This window comes from Phymastichus coffea, unplaced genomic scaffold, assembly GCF_024137745.1.
Source record: "Phymastichus coffea isolate CEN01 unplaced genomic scaffold, Cenicafe_Pcof_1.1 PCOF00044, whole genome shotgun sequence".
Lineage (NCBI taxonomy): Eukaryota > Metazoa > Arthropoda > Insecta > Hymenoptera > Eulophidae > Phymastichus > Phymastichus coffea.
Window position 1 is genome coordinate 1569285 of NW_026706855.1, and position 16274 is coordinate 1585558.

Here is a 16274-nt window from a genome sequence, read left to right on the forward strand (position 1 = left end):
CAGCTAAGAGGTACGAACTTTGCGAAGCACTGCTTTGTATTCGACTGTAGTGTCGTCCGAAAACAGCTGGGAAACGTGACGATCGGCCCGTGCGCCTCTTTTCTCTGGGTGTGTGTTTGTTTTGCCTGAAATTCACGACGGCCTGGCTGGCGCTTGTCTCGTTTGGCAGCGTGCGCGACGCGACGCGAGGCGATGAAGGAACGTGACGAGAGAAATGCCCCGTTGCGTGAACCTAATTTACGAGTAAAATTAGCCTCGGCATTCATTCCACGAGCGCCTGCTTGCTCGTCCGATTGATGATCTGTTTAAATGAACGCGCAGCCGGCGCAAACGACTTTGCCGGCGACACTTTTATACGTCGTTTCTCGCGCCTACCCCTCCCCCATCCTCTTGTTTAGACGAACGCGCTCGCGCCTCGTCACTTTGCTCGTCTCATTTACATTCTCATTCACGGGTGACGCTTTCACAGCGCTTACCTCGAATATTTGGCTTTTCTCACGAGGTGCATCGAGGTCGATCGATAAGGCAAAAGCTCAGGGTGAGCATTCGCGTGGCCACTGTGACGTTGAAAGCTGCATGGAAAACCTTGTCTTTCCGCCTCCGGTCGAGGTTACAGCCGCGGTCGAGGCTGTCCGCGTTCGTCTGCGTCGACGAGTTCGTCGAGTGCTGGTCCTGAGTGCTTGGCAAGGCATCAGTCGACAAGCAGTCATAGCCGCTCGCAATTGCGTCGGAGCAATGTCCCAATGATGAATTATTGGCCGGCGAGGTCACGAAACGTCGAGCGGAAAAAAAGACGCGCGCGGTCGATCCTCCGCGAGCCGAATCGCATTACGCGCGGATGGTTTATTTTATTTTTTTCTTTTCTCTATCCTTTATTTTCCTTCTGCGCGCAAAAAAATAATGGCTAGCGGTAAAGCGGCAAAGAGCCGCCGCCACGCGCAACGAGCGATCGCGCAATTTGTCAGGTCGTCGACATTGGGAGCGAGAGAGCAGCCACATTAAACGCGGGAAAGGAAGCGCACTGGACACGCGTAGATCGCACGGCGAAATCTCGCGCGCGGGGGCCCCCCTTTGTTGCGCTGTGGGCGCTCATGCGATCCGTCGAGCCTGCAGATAACCCGCCGAGTCGTTCCGTCTGCCTCCAACACACTCCGAGGTGAGAATTGGCTGTTCCTCGGCTCGCGCGCCCACGAGTTGACTCCTTTGCCGGGGCTGCTCCGAGTCAGTCGGAAAGCGCGAGAACCCGTCAGCGGAAAAAGACAGTGGGATACATTGAGTGATCTATCGATACGAAGCGCGAGAAGCGAAATTATTGTTGTTTTATCGGTGCCGATGTCGTGCGTATCGACAGCGCGACGAATCCATACGAGCATTAGTATCGATCATTCTATGTATCAGCGCAGTGGTATTTCGATTGACACTCAATCATGCGTAAATCCATAGTTTCAATGGCGCGTGCTCATCTATATCAGGATACGGCGTGTACGATCGCAATAGACAAGTTACTAGGCTTTTTTATCTGTATAATAAAACAAATATACGCTGATTTTGTTCCAAAGCATGAAACCCTTAATTTTTCGTACAAACGACTGATTGACCTCTGCGGCGTGGGGTACCGAGCTCGCTCGTCTATTTGTCACGTGATTCGTGACACTTACCCGCTGAAAATTAGCGTAGCGTTTGGAAAATTATCCGCCATCAGCGAACTTTCCTCGCTGATTACTGCATATCGGCACGAAGTTATACACCAGAAACTCGAGCCGGCTAAAGCTACTCCTCCGCAAAACGGCTCCACTCGGCGTGCTCTCTTTTTAATCCTTCTGGGCTCCCTTTCCTCGGCTATCGGCGAATGGTGGACCGCCGGAGGCGAGGCGGCGGCGGCGGCGGCGGCAGCGCCAGCGAAATCGCGACGACGATCTTGCCGAGAGAGCCTGCAGCAGCTACTCGCGCACGCACGCACGCACGCACGCACGCACGCATGTACGTGTATACGTATATACGCGAAAGGGGAAGAGAAAGAGAGATGGCGCGGGCGCATTGCCGCGCGGAGAGGAAGCACACGAACGCACGCACACGCGCGAGAGGCTTATGCTGGCCGGCGCCGATCTCGCTCTCGCTGCCAACGCGCTTGTAACTCTTGCCGCGTTTCGGGCGCATCCGCCGATTTTGCGCGCTCGGCCTCCCGGGAAAGCTCGATCCGCTCGTCCCGACCGATCGGGAAACCGTGTCGCCGCTGCGGCTTTCCATTGCCCAGTCGCCCTTCGAGCGCACTGTATGCCGGGGCTCCATTAAAATTTTTATTCAATCGCATCGTAAGCTCGCCACTCGTAGGTGCACTCAGGACCGCTCCTCGAGATTTATCACCGTTACGGCGCGGAGAGTTTCGGCCCGACGCCGCCAAATAAATCTCTTGTCTCGCCTTTCCTTTCCTTTTCTTTTTTCCTCTCCCCGGCGCATAATGCTTTCATCTCTGGCTCGAATACTTGCCGATACACATATGCATGCAGCAAATACAGAAGAATAGAGATAAAGCGCTTAGAGGTAGAGAGAACCAGAGAAGTTGGAGTGTGTAAAAGGAAGTTGCAGCGAGCGAGACGAAGAAAGAAAAGGGGGATGAGACAGACAAGAGAAAAAAAGTTGAATGAGGAAACGAGTTACGACTCAGGCTTGCCAGAGCGAGAGAATTGAAAGAGCCTCTCTCTCTCTTTCGTCGTGTCTCATTGCCCCTCGGCGCGGAGACTCGCTGCTGCTGCTGCTGCTGCTGCGAGGGCTTCGATCGAGCAAGAAAATGGAGCCATCGCTGATAGAGGGAGAAATTACTTGAGTGAATTGAGTCATCGCTGGTCCTGGCATCCTAACTAACCTAACAGTTTCGCATCGCGCGGGAAGAGCTCGGCCGCCTTTTTCCTTCGCCTCGCGGCCTCCCGATTTTTTTTTCCGCGCGATAACTCTTTGCGCTCGCTCGCTTGCTCGTTCCGCCGCCGATCGATTGCTAGCCGCGGATCATTGTCCCTCTTTCACTTCCGCTCTCGGCAAATCACGCGGACCTCCTGGATTTCATAATAAAAACAAAACAGCGCGCTATCCTGTCTGCTAGATTTTTTCTTTTTCTCCATTGACAAAAACAACCTCTCCGTTTAGTCGGCCAGATGCCCGAACGACTGATAAGCTCACTGTCGAATGTGCATCGATTAAAATGTCTCAGAACGCATGTGTTAACCTGGTTCACTATCTATTGCAGACAAGTGCCGCGAAGAGGTGCACGTACGCGCGTTTCAACAGGATTTAAAAAAGGAAACCAAACAAACGTTAAAATTTTCCGAAAATTGGTGATTTCACAGCAGCCATTTATTGCCCTTTCTAACTGCAGAGATGAGTCACTTTGAACAATGTCCAAAGCTTGAATACAGTATACAGTAACTTTATGGAAATCAATCTGAGCGCGTCCAGTTTAATTTTCCAGTAGTCTCCAAACAATGCTGCCCCAAACAATCCGGTAACCATTATTCCTGTCGTGAAAAGACCTTTCGCTTTCACTACCTTCAAACTACAAAATCTCCAAATTCCCCAAGGTGATTCACTTTAATGACGACGTTTTATTCTCGCGCAAATCTCCGAACTGGTAATCCTGGTACGCACGGTGGATTACTCGGACGCGCCAGAGTGACAAGCGCGCATTAATAATCGGCCCATCCTGGGCGTTAAAGCGAGAGAGGCCGCGCGCGGTAGCCTTGGAGGCGCGCGCCACATAAAGATGGCGTCGACGCGCATAAATCTTTTGGAGAACCGCTCGGAGCGCGAAAATAAGTGCATCTGCGGCGCGTGTTCGTGAGATAAAGAGGCGCGTATTGTCCGAGCAAGCGAGAGAGAGAGAGAGAGAGAGGAGAGGGTGCGACGCTTAATTGCTCTCCGCGGTGCATCCAGCTTTTAAACCAGTTTTTACGCGCGTATCTTTCGTACTATTCCCATTGCCGCTTGCAGCGAGGGTTCCGCGAGTACAGTCGCGAGGCTTTGCAAGCTAGTGGTTGGATTTATAAACTGCGGCATCGTCCTGGGAGAGAGAGAGAGAGAGAGAGAGAGAGAGAGAGAGAGAGAGAGAGAGAGAGAGAGACAGTAAATTGTCAACATCGGCTCACCGCCGCGAGGAGCGAGAGAGAAACTCATCGCTCTCGGCTAATAACGATTTATGCATTTATGAGTCGGGCTTTACGAGGCGCAGTCCTGCAGCCGAACGAATCCGAGTCGTGTTTTATTTTCGATGATACGCGCTTCTTCGGAACGATTTCCCGCGATTTCGCCGAGTCAGCAGCGCGGACTTATCGCTCAAACGTTATCGTTCGTCCCGTTGCCGTCCAGCCTCTGCGGCGATAACCTAAATGGACGGTTACGTCCGGCCACGGCGGCACTCTGCGCGCGAGGCTGCTAATTGATGGCAGCTAATCCGCAGGCCGTTTTACAGAGGCGATAATTCACTCGGGCGGTTCGAAATCGCGACAAATGTTTTCGCTCGTCGTCGTCGTCCCTTTTCGCCCTCTCGTCGGCGTCTCGCATCGTGCCAATTAATATATCGGCAATGGGATCCTGGCGCACGGGCCAGGATTGCCGGGGCTGTCGTCGAGAGCTCGTTACGTAGGCAACTCACAGAGAGCCGACACGAGGCAAAAAGCGCTTGCGCGCAGAGGAGGAGCGCCGCTGCCGCGCCGATCGAGCGAGCAACGACAAAAAATGTCTTCCCGCGCGCGGAGAGTCCAAATAAGGAGGCTAGCTTTGCTCTCCGCCAGAGTAACCGCGAAAGTAAGTAGCCACTGCACACTTAGGCGGCGTTCCTCCCGCGGCTACTGGTTTTCTCTCTTTCTCGGCGCCGCTGACATTCCTCCTCGCTCGCGCTCGCGCATGAGCTCGTGTCTTGCGTGCGGATATACCGAACGACCAGGCACGATCAAATCTTAAGGAATGTTAAGTACCTGCTGAAGCCATTAATAATGCGTATGAGCGACAGGTAGCGATGAGCTCCTTTTGCAGACCAAGGTTGCAAACTTTTCTTGTCCAATTTCTATTCCAGCAAACACTATCAAATCGCCTATCCTTCCACGTCTTCAATCAACGTGAAAAATGCCAGACTATCCTAGTCATATCTGATTATCGGCAGTGACTAACGAAATCGACCATCAACTATACAAATATCGCTCAAATCTATAATTACTTTCTGGATTATTGCATACAAGTTTTTTTAGTAAACTTTAGCTCTTAAGTAAACACTTTAATTTCATTAAATACCGAGTGATATACCTCTATCTCAATTATTATTTACGGCACATCATTAATCAAAACAAATAGACTACTCGAACTAACAATAACATAACATGACAATAGCATCAATGAATTACTTAGAAATTTTATGAGTTTTCACGAACATCTCAGAAAGCGAAAATATCTATTTGAAATGTCAATCACGGATACTTATGCTGTATATAACTCACAAATATTTAAAAGTAATTCTTTCAAGATAAGTTAATTTTATAAGATTTTTCAAAAATCATTCAATTTTACACGTTCATAAATTCGTTTCAATCGTTATGCTTCCGTAGCTTATAATAATACACATATACCAAAGTTTAATACTCTATTATTTATGTGTTTCTGATACGCAACGAGTTCGAACGTTTCAGGACAACTTTATTTTTTTAAAAACTGTAATTAATGTATTAATATATTTAATACCGTTAAATTGTACAAGTATATTAGTGACCTCGATACGAGTCACGCTTTATACAAACATGTAGTTTACTTAATCATTATACGTTTAATTACTTATATACGTTATATGAATCAGCTTGTAATTTTCATGCGTCTACGATTTCCGAAAGGCTTTTTAAAAAAATTGCTAAATGAAAATAGTATTGACCGGTTTACTAAATTGACTGCCTATGTAACGATTAAGTTATCTGCGACTATGCATTTTTCCTCCTCGAAAAAATATCACTATTTGATAGAAAAATATCCTGTAACTATTGAACAGACCATTGAAATATAGAAATATCCGAGATCATGCCGTTTCTAATATATAGAAAGAATTATAAAAAAATCATTTTCTAAAATGTAAAATATATTTAAAAAAGCTTCTTATTATTTAGTATTCGCATTAAATCTATGGCGGACAGTGTGAGCGATTCAATAACTCTATAATGAAATTCTACAATCTAACAGGAAATGTATATTGATCGATATGAAATTGAAATCATCATAATTAAAAATTTATGCAGTGATAAAGCAAATATCTCTCTTGTTACTTTGGACTTTGTTACGTTTGCGACAATTAACTGTGTGAAAATAAAACAACGTTGGCGTAACGTTAGTATTAATAATTACCTCTATAAATACCATAGCTACGTACACATGTATAACATAAACGAAGCAATGGTACTAAGCCTAAAATCAAATCTGCAGACTAAATTGGTATAACTTATTATTTACGCATACGATTTCCACGCTTTAGGGCAACATCTTTTGTATACGAAAGATTTTATGAAATATCTCAGACTGGATCAACTTAATTTTTATGGAATAATCTGAATACGTGGATATTTCAGAAAATCCAAAATGAATAGCACAATATACAATATCACCGGTAGGTAGATCTTAAAATTGATAGAGCTTAAGTAAGTATTTAAAAAATTGGTACAATTTTCATACTCATTCGGGGTAAAAAACCTCACACTTATTACTACAACGAAAATTGGTGTTAATGATGTAAAGGTCGGCTCATTCAATGTGACTGAAATTGTTTGCTCAATAGGCGTTAAAAAATATGAACACAACGATAAGTATTGTGCATTGATACTTAGCTTCGGTATTAAAACAATAAAAACTAGAAGTCAATATTTCGAAAAAAAGATCTTATTCAAATGTAAGTAGTATAGCATCGATATTATATAGCTTTATATGTTTTATAAAACTAAGTTATTTTGTATATATCTGTAAACTTAAATTTATTACGGTACTTTAATATGCAAATGTATATAATTTTTCTCATTATTGCGTCACTTACGAATAGTATTAGACTTACAAGATGTAACTGCAAATGGAAATGTAATTCTTTACCACATTATCTTTTTAAACGCGACTTGTTGGGAATGGCATGTTTTTCCACTAAGCGAACGACATAATTTACTACTTTTGTAGAAAATACATATATACTGTTTAATTTTGAAAGTCCGTTGAAAAAATAAAAATATTACTTTATTGATTGACAATCCACGTAAACTATTTTTCAAACGAAACTGAAGTTGCCTCTTCATTATTGTTTTTAAACGTACATAAAAAATATATTTTTATTTTATGAAATAACACTCAATCTTTATCAATAACTCTGGTCATGATATGAAAAAGAATAATATTGATATAAATGCGGTAATGAATATGCTAAAGTATACTTGCGACCGCGATTCTCGGCGATGCCGGTTGCGAATAAACCAGAAATTATATTCTACAATTTCCACTACCAGGGCATACGCAAACACTTTCGTCAATAATTTCAAGTCACTTTAAAGTACGTCATCTGAACCATAGAGCTACAAAACAGGAAATTAATTATTATTAATAAAATTATTTATTGGCAGATTCCATTGGTGATTTTGTAATTAACATTTGATATACTGCTGAAAAAATTCGTATTTTTACGGAAAGGTTCAAGTTTTCAATCGAAACTCCATATTGTTTCAAACAATTAGACTGCATTTTTTATATCTACGTTTATAACACACATAACGTAGATCTAGATTACTGGTCGTTTTGATAAACGAATTTGTTTACTTAATCGGTGGTTGAAAACAATAATCATTAAATATTTTCATATACCTAAATGCGTTTGAATCCAAGATTCGAATTGCTCTCAGACGGACCTTTTTTCTTCTTCTTAAGAATCTAGTACGTACCCTCGCTTTGCTCGGGCATAAATTTTACACGAGATGAAAGAAATCTACATTCCCGAACATTTAACATACAGCTTTTTTTAAAACAATATGTGGTTAACACGGAATTCAGGCACGCATTTTTCGCCAAGCTTGCAGCAAAGTCATACTTTTCACACGGCATGTTGAAAGTTATAATTTTTCTAGTATCTTGTTCAGGTAGGTACATCATGATATGCTTATGCTTGCTTATAACTTGCTTATAAAAAATTTATAATCATCTCTTTCCTATATACATGCCCATAGTTTGTATCTTTTCTTCCCATCTACCAAGGACTTTTTTATTAATTGGAACAATTTAAAAAATAATTTTTTAACACAACGAAGTTATAAAAAATTAACAAAAAACATTCAAACATTAATCTACTATGCATTGAAACTTCATGTGCTATGAATAACATCGATCTTTTACTAAAAATATTTAACAGTAAAATTGCAAATAGCTATACGATGTTTATATACAATACATAAAAAAAGGCCATCGAAATTAATAATTTTATGTAAATTTATATTATCTATCAATGTTTTGTTTAATACTTGATACCATAGTACAATTTTGAAGCCATTATTTGAGCCAATGGATGTTGTAAAAACTCTTAAAGTATATGGACTCAAATTTTAATTTTAAAAATAATGGTATAAAGTGACTAAGCACAATTATATAACGCTTGCCTTTTTCTGTGACAACTTAACTCTTGCCTTCGTTGTTCGAATAACGGAAATGCTCAACTACTAAATGTTATCTAAATTAATGGTTTTTCGCAGTTATTTACTTGATCAAGAATTAGTAGGTCAATGTACTGATGTACCTGTAAAATCAAGTATACCGGTTTTAAATTATCTGGATTCCTGAGCAGCCACTTCTACTAACATGCATAAAAACCAAAAAACCCACGTTGGCGAGTCATTTCCAAGTTTGTTTAGCTGATGCTAACTACCCTAATACTTTATAAGTAAGAATTATAATATATAAAAAAAATAATTAATTATTCATTTCAGTCTTCTTAAATTTTTTATGCAATTCCTTTGGCACATGATAATTTAAAAGTTACCTGAATATATGCATATTTCAATCAATATGGAAACTCAAATCACAATAATAGATTTTATGGGACATAGTATTAATATATTAATAGATAACAGTTTATTGTACGTACTAGAACGATAATAAAAATCATATTCTCTTGTTACACGTTTTACCAAAAGTATTAAGGTGAGCATGTTTATGATGAAAGTATTCCTGGAAATATTAGAAATATAATATTCTTACTAATTTCATTTATTTCCTCTGGATCATTAGCTCGTTTTGATGGCTATGGCAATATAAGCAATGTAAAATTACACGGTATGTATGTTTATTGGATCTTGTGCGAAGAAAATGTCGGTGATTTCTCAGTGTATGAACGAATATTTTGCAATCTAGAGCTTACGGATCTATTCAAAAACTATCTCGAACTCCACCCTTATCCAAAGTCTTCAAGTCTGTGACTTAGTATGACAATAACTATAGTAACTTACGATTAATCACTATGATTATCAACATTTATAATTGCATCAAAGTTGGGGTTAATGTTAGTTAAGTAGTGTACGTATAGATCACAAGCAGTCCTTTAAATAGGTTGCTACGTTCATCAACCGTAGTAAGAAATACCACACTTTGTTCTACATTTAAAAAAAAGTACAACTTAACACTATAATTACGGATTTTTACAAAAATTTTTCAGTATACAGTTATTGACAGCGTAAAATGTCTGGACTTCAATAAGAAAGATATTTCATTAATCGAAATTGAAAATATTATTTTTTTTACAATATAAAGTTGCAATAATAATGGAACATTGAAACATTCTATTTGTTTATTACTTTTTACAGGTGTCAACAAAGTTTTAATGCAATTTATAAATACCTAGAACAAAACATATGCCGAATCAACTACCTGCAATATAATTCACTTTTACCAAAATTTTCCAGATAGACCGCAAAGAGTCAATTTGATGCATTCGGCAAGATAGTTTCAAAAGTCAACGTATATTTAGATTACGCGGTGAACGAAGTTGAGACAGAGAATTTGACCGACGGTGAATTTTTACTGTTTACTCATCTTGGCATTTGTTCTTATGTGACAAAAGTAAGGTCGGATGACGATACTGTGGAGGTATATTTCAATTGACCAGAGCATCCGAGTGCAAGACCTTATGTGCAAGCATGACCGATTTGAAAATAAATAATGATAAATACTGTAGATCTGCCCTTCATTATTTGATATCTAGGAGGATTTTATTAGAAGTGTAAATGTTTTAGCTATGAAGTTTTTTTATAAATATAGTTTCTTATTTCGACTTTTATTTATAGTATTGTTCTTTAAAATAGTCATTCTCACTAAAAGTAGCTTCAGATTTTGAGAAGTAGAATCATCGTAATTGTCACTATTATTATTTAAGTAAACGAATAAGATAAAAAATACAGTCAGCCTATTGTTCTTATGTATGTAAAAAAAATTTTTATTTTTCATGAAAGATAATTAATTAATAGAATAAGCAATAAGTTCAAAATCAAAATTTTAAGAAAATAAATTTTCTCTAGAAATCGATAACTAAGTTTTATAGTGTTTTATTTTGTACCTCCTTTCATTATCATTTCATCGTCGATTTCAAGATAATAATATTTTGCCTGAATAACATCAAGGAAAAGACTAACATCAATTTGTCTCAAACGAAATAATTCTTTATAAAAAATTCATCTAACATTTAATTTGGTAAAGAAATAAATGCGAAAATAGTAATCAATTAATTTTCGACCGGTCGGTACCAATCAGTTTTGACAGATTTCGTTAGTATTAGCTCGGATGTATTTTTGTAAATGATATATGAAACCAGCTTGGAAGCATATCCTTTCGAATGAGACTGCCCTCCATCAAATGGATTCAGCCATTCCGAAGATGTACTTGTACTGAAACAAACATGAAAATATTTAAGTACAATACAGAACCATCTATGTTTCCAGTCAGCGAAAAGGCGGATGAAAAGTGCGATCAAACTTACAATGATGTTCATTATGCAGAAAATTGAAAACCAAACGATGCCTCGATACGCAAACGTAAGAAAAACGAACTGGAGACTCGAGGCACTCCGTTTGAGCAAATCGAAAGGAAAAGTTGGTTCGAAAGGCCACCCGCGTGCTCAGGAGTGAAGCAGCATCGGTGGAAACGTGCCGCGGCTTTTTCAGCTGCAAAGGGAAATCAGCGAGTGAGAAAGACGAGCGCCTCCAGGCTCATTTCGGGCTATAACGAGCTGCTAGCAGCGCGGCGTTTTTGCCAGCGCTCGGGACAGCCGCGCAAGAGAGTGAGTGGCGGCGGCGGCGGCGGCAGCTCCGAGAAAAGCTACTTGCGGCGCACACAATGCGGGACCCGCCGCCACCGCGGGACAGCGCGCGGCCACCATCCGACCTTGAGCGGCAACAGTATTATACATATATATACTTCGCTCGGGAAATCCGAGAAATCTTTCTTCCACGTTCCGAGTGCAGAGAAAGAGATTCATTCCTCGCGCGCCTCGCTGATGTCTGCAGCCAAACGGATCTCCGATCGCTGTCACGGAATAAAGACGTGCGTCTCGACATTCCCAAGTTTTTTACTTGGTGCGTGTTGTCGCTCCTCTTAATTTCGATGAGACTTGAATGCGCCTCGTAATGAAACTGTCGGAAAAAATTGGCGCGTACGAGCTGCGCGCAGATATTCCAACTCTTTTTCGCATTCTCTGGTTTTGGCGCGACGCAGCAATTGCTCCCGTCGCGAGATCGCTGAAAGTCATCGAGTCGAGCGAGGCTCCATCTGCTAAATCAATTAGCCCAAGTTGCCAAATTGCCTAATGAAGCCGTCTGCGCGCGCGTCATCGCGGGGCAAGTTTGCAAGTGAAATTAGATGACTGAAGTGCCCGTGGCTCAGCACTGACCCGTCGTCAAAAGATGAATAAGTACAGTGATGTTTACGGGCCACTTAGTTTCGCGAGCAAAGCCCTTATTCGGTGCACAGCAGCCCCCAACCTCGGCGCCACTCGATAAAAGGGATCATCTTCTTCCCCTACCTCGCAACTTTGCCCGCAGTCCCACCTCCCTCGCGCCAACACAGCTTCTCTGCGTGTATTTACACTTTCCCCTCCGATGTTTCTCTCTCTCTCTCTCTCTCTCTCTCTCTCTCTCTCTCTCTCTCTCTCTCCCTCACTTTCTCCCCGTTATTGTGCCAATAAGCAACGGTCGATGTGCTGAGCTATGGTTTGCTCATTAGGGAAAAAAGGGAACGACGCTCTCTTTTGGAATTACGGCAATTCGTTTGTTCCCTCTCTCGTTTGCTTCTTCTTTTTTAACTCGGCGCCTCCTTCAAGACGTGATTATCGAGCAATTAATTCTCGGCCAACCCAGTTGCGCGGCTGCCGCCTGATTTTCAGGCCGCGCGAGGAGCAATATAATTGGATTTATTAGTTGGCTTGAACGACGAGGCGGCGGGTTTTGCTTATGTAACGCTCCCTGCCTGCGATTTTCGCTCACAATGAAAATTACGAACAGTCATCGCTCGGAAATTTATTGCGCGAACCTCTTTTATCGTGCACTGCGAGCGAACTGCGTCCGCGGCAAATTTTGCCGGTAGTTTTGGAAGAGAAGCGAAATTTAATCAGCACGAGTGACCGGGGCAAACTCACGTTTAAGAGGACTTTTCCGTTCCTGGGGGGTTTCGTTATAGCTACGCGTGACGAGAAAGCCGAAGGAGCTTTCTTCAAACTGGGTCCTACGTCAGTAAAAAATGACGCTACCCCCATTTCCATGTTCCTACGCGCGCGTCCAGTCATTACAGCGGTTAAAACTTTGGAAGAGATCGAGTAAAAAAGAAAAAAAAGAGTACTCGTCCGTATCGAACATGTGGCGTGAACCTTTGCCCGCGGTACATAAGCCCCTTTCGAAGCGGTCGAGCGGTGTGAAGTAGTTATTCAATTTCCACACCATCAAGAAACACTAAAGCTTCTCCCTAGGCGCAAACTTCACGGCCGATCAACGCGACTAATCCGTAACAAGAAGATGGCGAAGCAGCAGCAGCAGTAGCAGCAGCAGCAGAAGAAGCCCTTCGGAACGGCGGCGAGGGGGGATAGGGGGGAATTACCTGCCATCGCTCTCAAGCTCTCGAAGCTCACCTCCCCGCGCAGAAAATAGATAAGGACGGCTGCATTCCTTCGTTCCGCGGATGAATTATCCACGCGGCGGCGTACCTACGTCGTGTATAAATACACGGCAGCAGCCTCGAGCGGTCCTCGTGACCTTCTCTCTCGCTCTCTCCGGATTCTTTATCTGGACGGGATCTCGGCACGCGATCGAAGCATATAAAAGGCGGCGTGGGCTCCGCGCGCGTCCGCACGCAAACGCAACCGCGCCGCGCCGCGGCCCTTTCCGTCCTGACAAAAACCAGCCGCGTGCTCGGCTAAATGTCCCGCTGCTCCTCGCGTCCTCCTGCACTTCTTCCTCTCCTCCTCGGCGAGCCGCCTTGGCCCTTGCGTGCCGCCGACCGCCAGCACCGGCCCTCGTTCGGCGAGCTCATGGCGGCTCCGAGAGACGCGAGCGTGCGGTTGCCAGACTCGGATGCTTAATGTGGGAATCGTACGAGCTTGCCAGCAGAAATTGCTCTGCCATTTCACCTCCAATGATGTGGTTATCCTTCTTGTGTTTGCCGGGGATAGGCGGGCTGGGGGGCAGCAGACTCGCAATCGCTCGCCGGAGATCTCGGTAATTTAATTGTTATCGAGGCTCGCTCTCCGAGAGCAACTTTCTCGATCCGAGCCTTTTAAACCATTCAGATTTCCGTTATACGCGTCTAGTACGTACGTGCGATGGTCGTTGAACCGCGTTCTCCTTTTCGCGAGCAAAATCGAGCGCACAATTACCGACGTCAATCCAAAGCGCGTAGCGAAAAGTGAGAAAAAAAGGAACAACGAAAGCGCTCCGGCAGCAGAGGCCGCCGGATTTAGAAAGCTCTCGCGTGTGAATTGAAAACGAGGAAGACGATGTTTATCCGCGATCTCTCTTCGCGCTCGTAATAGCCGTGACGCGCGCGCGTACAGCAGTCGATGCACAACGATTCGCGAGCGATATTCGGCCTTTTACTGGCGACGAAAAGGAAAAGAAAACGCCAGCGCGCGGAGATCCCTTCTCAGCGGCGCGCGCGATAACGAATGTTTATGCAGATGTAGCCCGTTTTCACGATCTCCGATTGCTAAATCTTGGCTCTCCGCGCGCGCCCGAGGTGAATTATCGCGCGAACAAAACGCAAATGCCGAAGATACAGGTGCATTGTATGCAAATCAGTGGCGCGCGCGAGCAGCTTATTTGGTATTGATATGAAGTTTGGACGCGTCGGCGGAGAGGAATTCGCGTTTATTGCCTTCCCGTCCGCCTTCTTCGATGATTCGGCGTTAAAAGCGCGGAGCCGCGGCGAGAGATTCTTGATAAGGCGTTTGTTGTCTCTTTGACTCGTCCTTCTCAAGCGAGCGAGCGCGAAGATTAGCCGGCGCGCGCCATTGACGCTCCATTCGAATAATAGACTGGTTGGTCGACCAAAGACGACGCGGCGGACAAAGGCGATCGCGGATGCTCAGTCCTCTTGTTTTGCCCCGTGCGTAACCCGCGCGGCGCAACAGAGGTGGCCGCCTGTTCCGCTCCGAATGCCTGTAAATGGCGCGCTTCGCCCCAATTTCACGCGCGGCAAGGTCAAAAAAAATTAATCGTGTCACTTTACCGCGAAGCGCTTAGCATATCGCGCTGCAATTACGCTTGGCCAGCTGCAATCACGCCGTTATTAAAATGCGATCGCTGCCAAATTATACAGCACTCTTGGCGTGGTAGTGAAGGCACGATGCGAAAAAAGTTGCCCAATTTGGAGGAGTTGCTCTCTCTCTCACTCTGCAAGAGGATAACACGTGGCGCGAAAAGAAACCGGTTAGCTAAGCGCGAGCAAATATGACTAGGTCGGGCTTGTTTTTCAGCGAGCTACATCGTATCAGACTGCTGCGCAGTTTCGTAATCGCGCGCGTCATAGCGCAAAACGTGTAATTGTACGCCACCCGCCTGCCCGCTTTAATACGCGAGTGCGACAGCTGTAGATGTGCGGTTTGTTAGCGATTGTGGCTTCGTGCGTTTTTTTTATTCTTTCTCTCTCTCTCTCTCTCTCTCTCTCTCTCTCTCTCTTCCATGTACGCTTCACTTGCTCTCGCGAGCGCGTATTATAGACACGCAGCTGTGTGGCTGCTCGCCTTGGATCGACTTCGCTGATAAGTATCTTCGAGTAGTTTCGAGGTTTCTAAGAAAATTATGATCGTTAGAATTCTTCTTTTTTTTTCTTTATTGTCTTCGTCTGCGCGACGTCTCTTTCGAATTAAAACTCGAGTGCGCAACACGCGTTGAAAGGTTGCGTAAATGAAGCTCCATTTGAATGCTGAATAGCGCTATTATACTTGAAAATGTAGTCGCTCTTATTTACCGAGTATCGATAGAATAGCTTTTATTTGTCAAGGGAAAAGTAACTCGGCAGTCAGAAGGTCACGCTAATTATGGTGAACCAGCTGGTAGGAAAAAAGTGAGAAAGTGCAGAGGGCAAGTTTGCGTGTAATTTTGGCAAAAACGTCTGCTCTTATACAGCATTAGCGGTATTAGCTTGCCACGTATGCACTTGTTTTTGCAGTCGACAAGTTTGCTCTGGAAAAAAGATAGGGCTTTTCAAGGAAGCCATCGATTGAATAGTGCCGCCAATACATCGTACATGGGCAACGATATAAGTTGGCGCTCCAACTGATACGAAAACACGTTTACCGAGTACATTTCATTTTGCAGAGGAAAGATGCAGGTCGGTCGTGGCGCGAGGGCTCGGAGAGCTACATCCGAGGCGCGCTCCGGCAACAAGCGGCGTCGAAAAGAAAATAATCCCGGCCTCTTATCGCGGCGAATCCAAATAGAGTCGGAGCCTTGGAAGAAAATAAAGGAAGGTGAGCTTGGTCGTCGTCGTCGTCGGTGGTGGTGGCGGCGTCTTCGACAAACAGCGGAGAGAAAGAGTGGAGCGAGCCGGTGGCGTAGGATCGCGCGCGAGAACGACGGGCAAGAAGGGGGTAGCCAAGCGGAAAAAAGGGAGGGTCGCGCGCCTCGTAGATTGCGGTTGAAATCTAGGGTAGGCTTCGCTTTCTCTCTCTCTCTCTGTGTTCGTCGACGGACGTGCGCACCCGCGAGGGTGACAAGGTGACACTTGTAAACACGAGCAACTACACTGCTTCTACG

At 44.1% G+C, this 16274-nt stretch overlaps 2 long non-coding RNA genes across 3 annotated transcripts in view; one reads left to right on the top strand and one right to left on the bottom strand.

Annotated features, from left to right (window-relative positions):
* LOC131664592 (uncharacterized) overlaps positions 1–10481 on the top strand; it is a 30313-nt gene extending 19832 nt beyond the window's left edge. The window contains exons 2-4 of one of the 2 annotated variants that reach the window (XR_009301954.1): positions 8736–8884; positions 8970–9183; positions 9271–10481. This is a non-coding gene — a long non-coding RNA (uncharacterized LOC131664592). Of the gene's footprint in view, positions 1–7413; positions 8885–8969; positions 9184–9270 lie in introns of those variants that run through there. The other variant, XR_009301953.1, reaches the window with a different exon arrangement.
* A 303-nt stretch (positions 10482–10784) lies between these two features.
* On the bottom strand, positions 10785–14933 carry LOC131664607 (uncharacterized). Its single transcript, XR_009301955.1, has 3 exons — positions 14746–14933; positions 11012–11195; positions 10785–10919 (listed from the first exon to the last, which is right to left on the bottom strand). It is a non-coding gene; the product is annotated as an uncharacterized LOC131664607 (long non-coding RNA).
* Positions 14934–16274: the final 1341 nt, after the last annotated feature.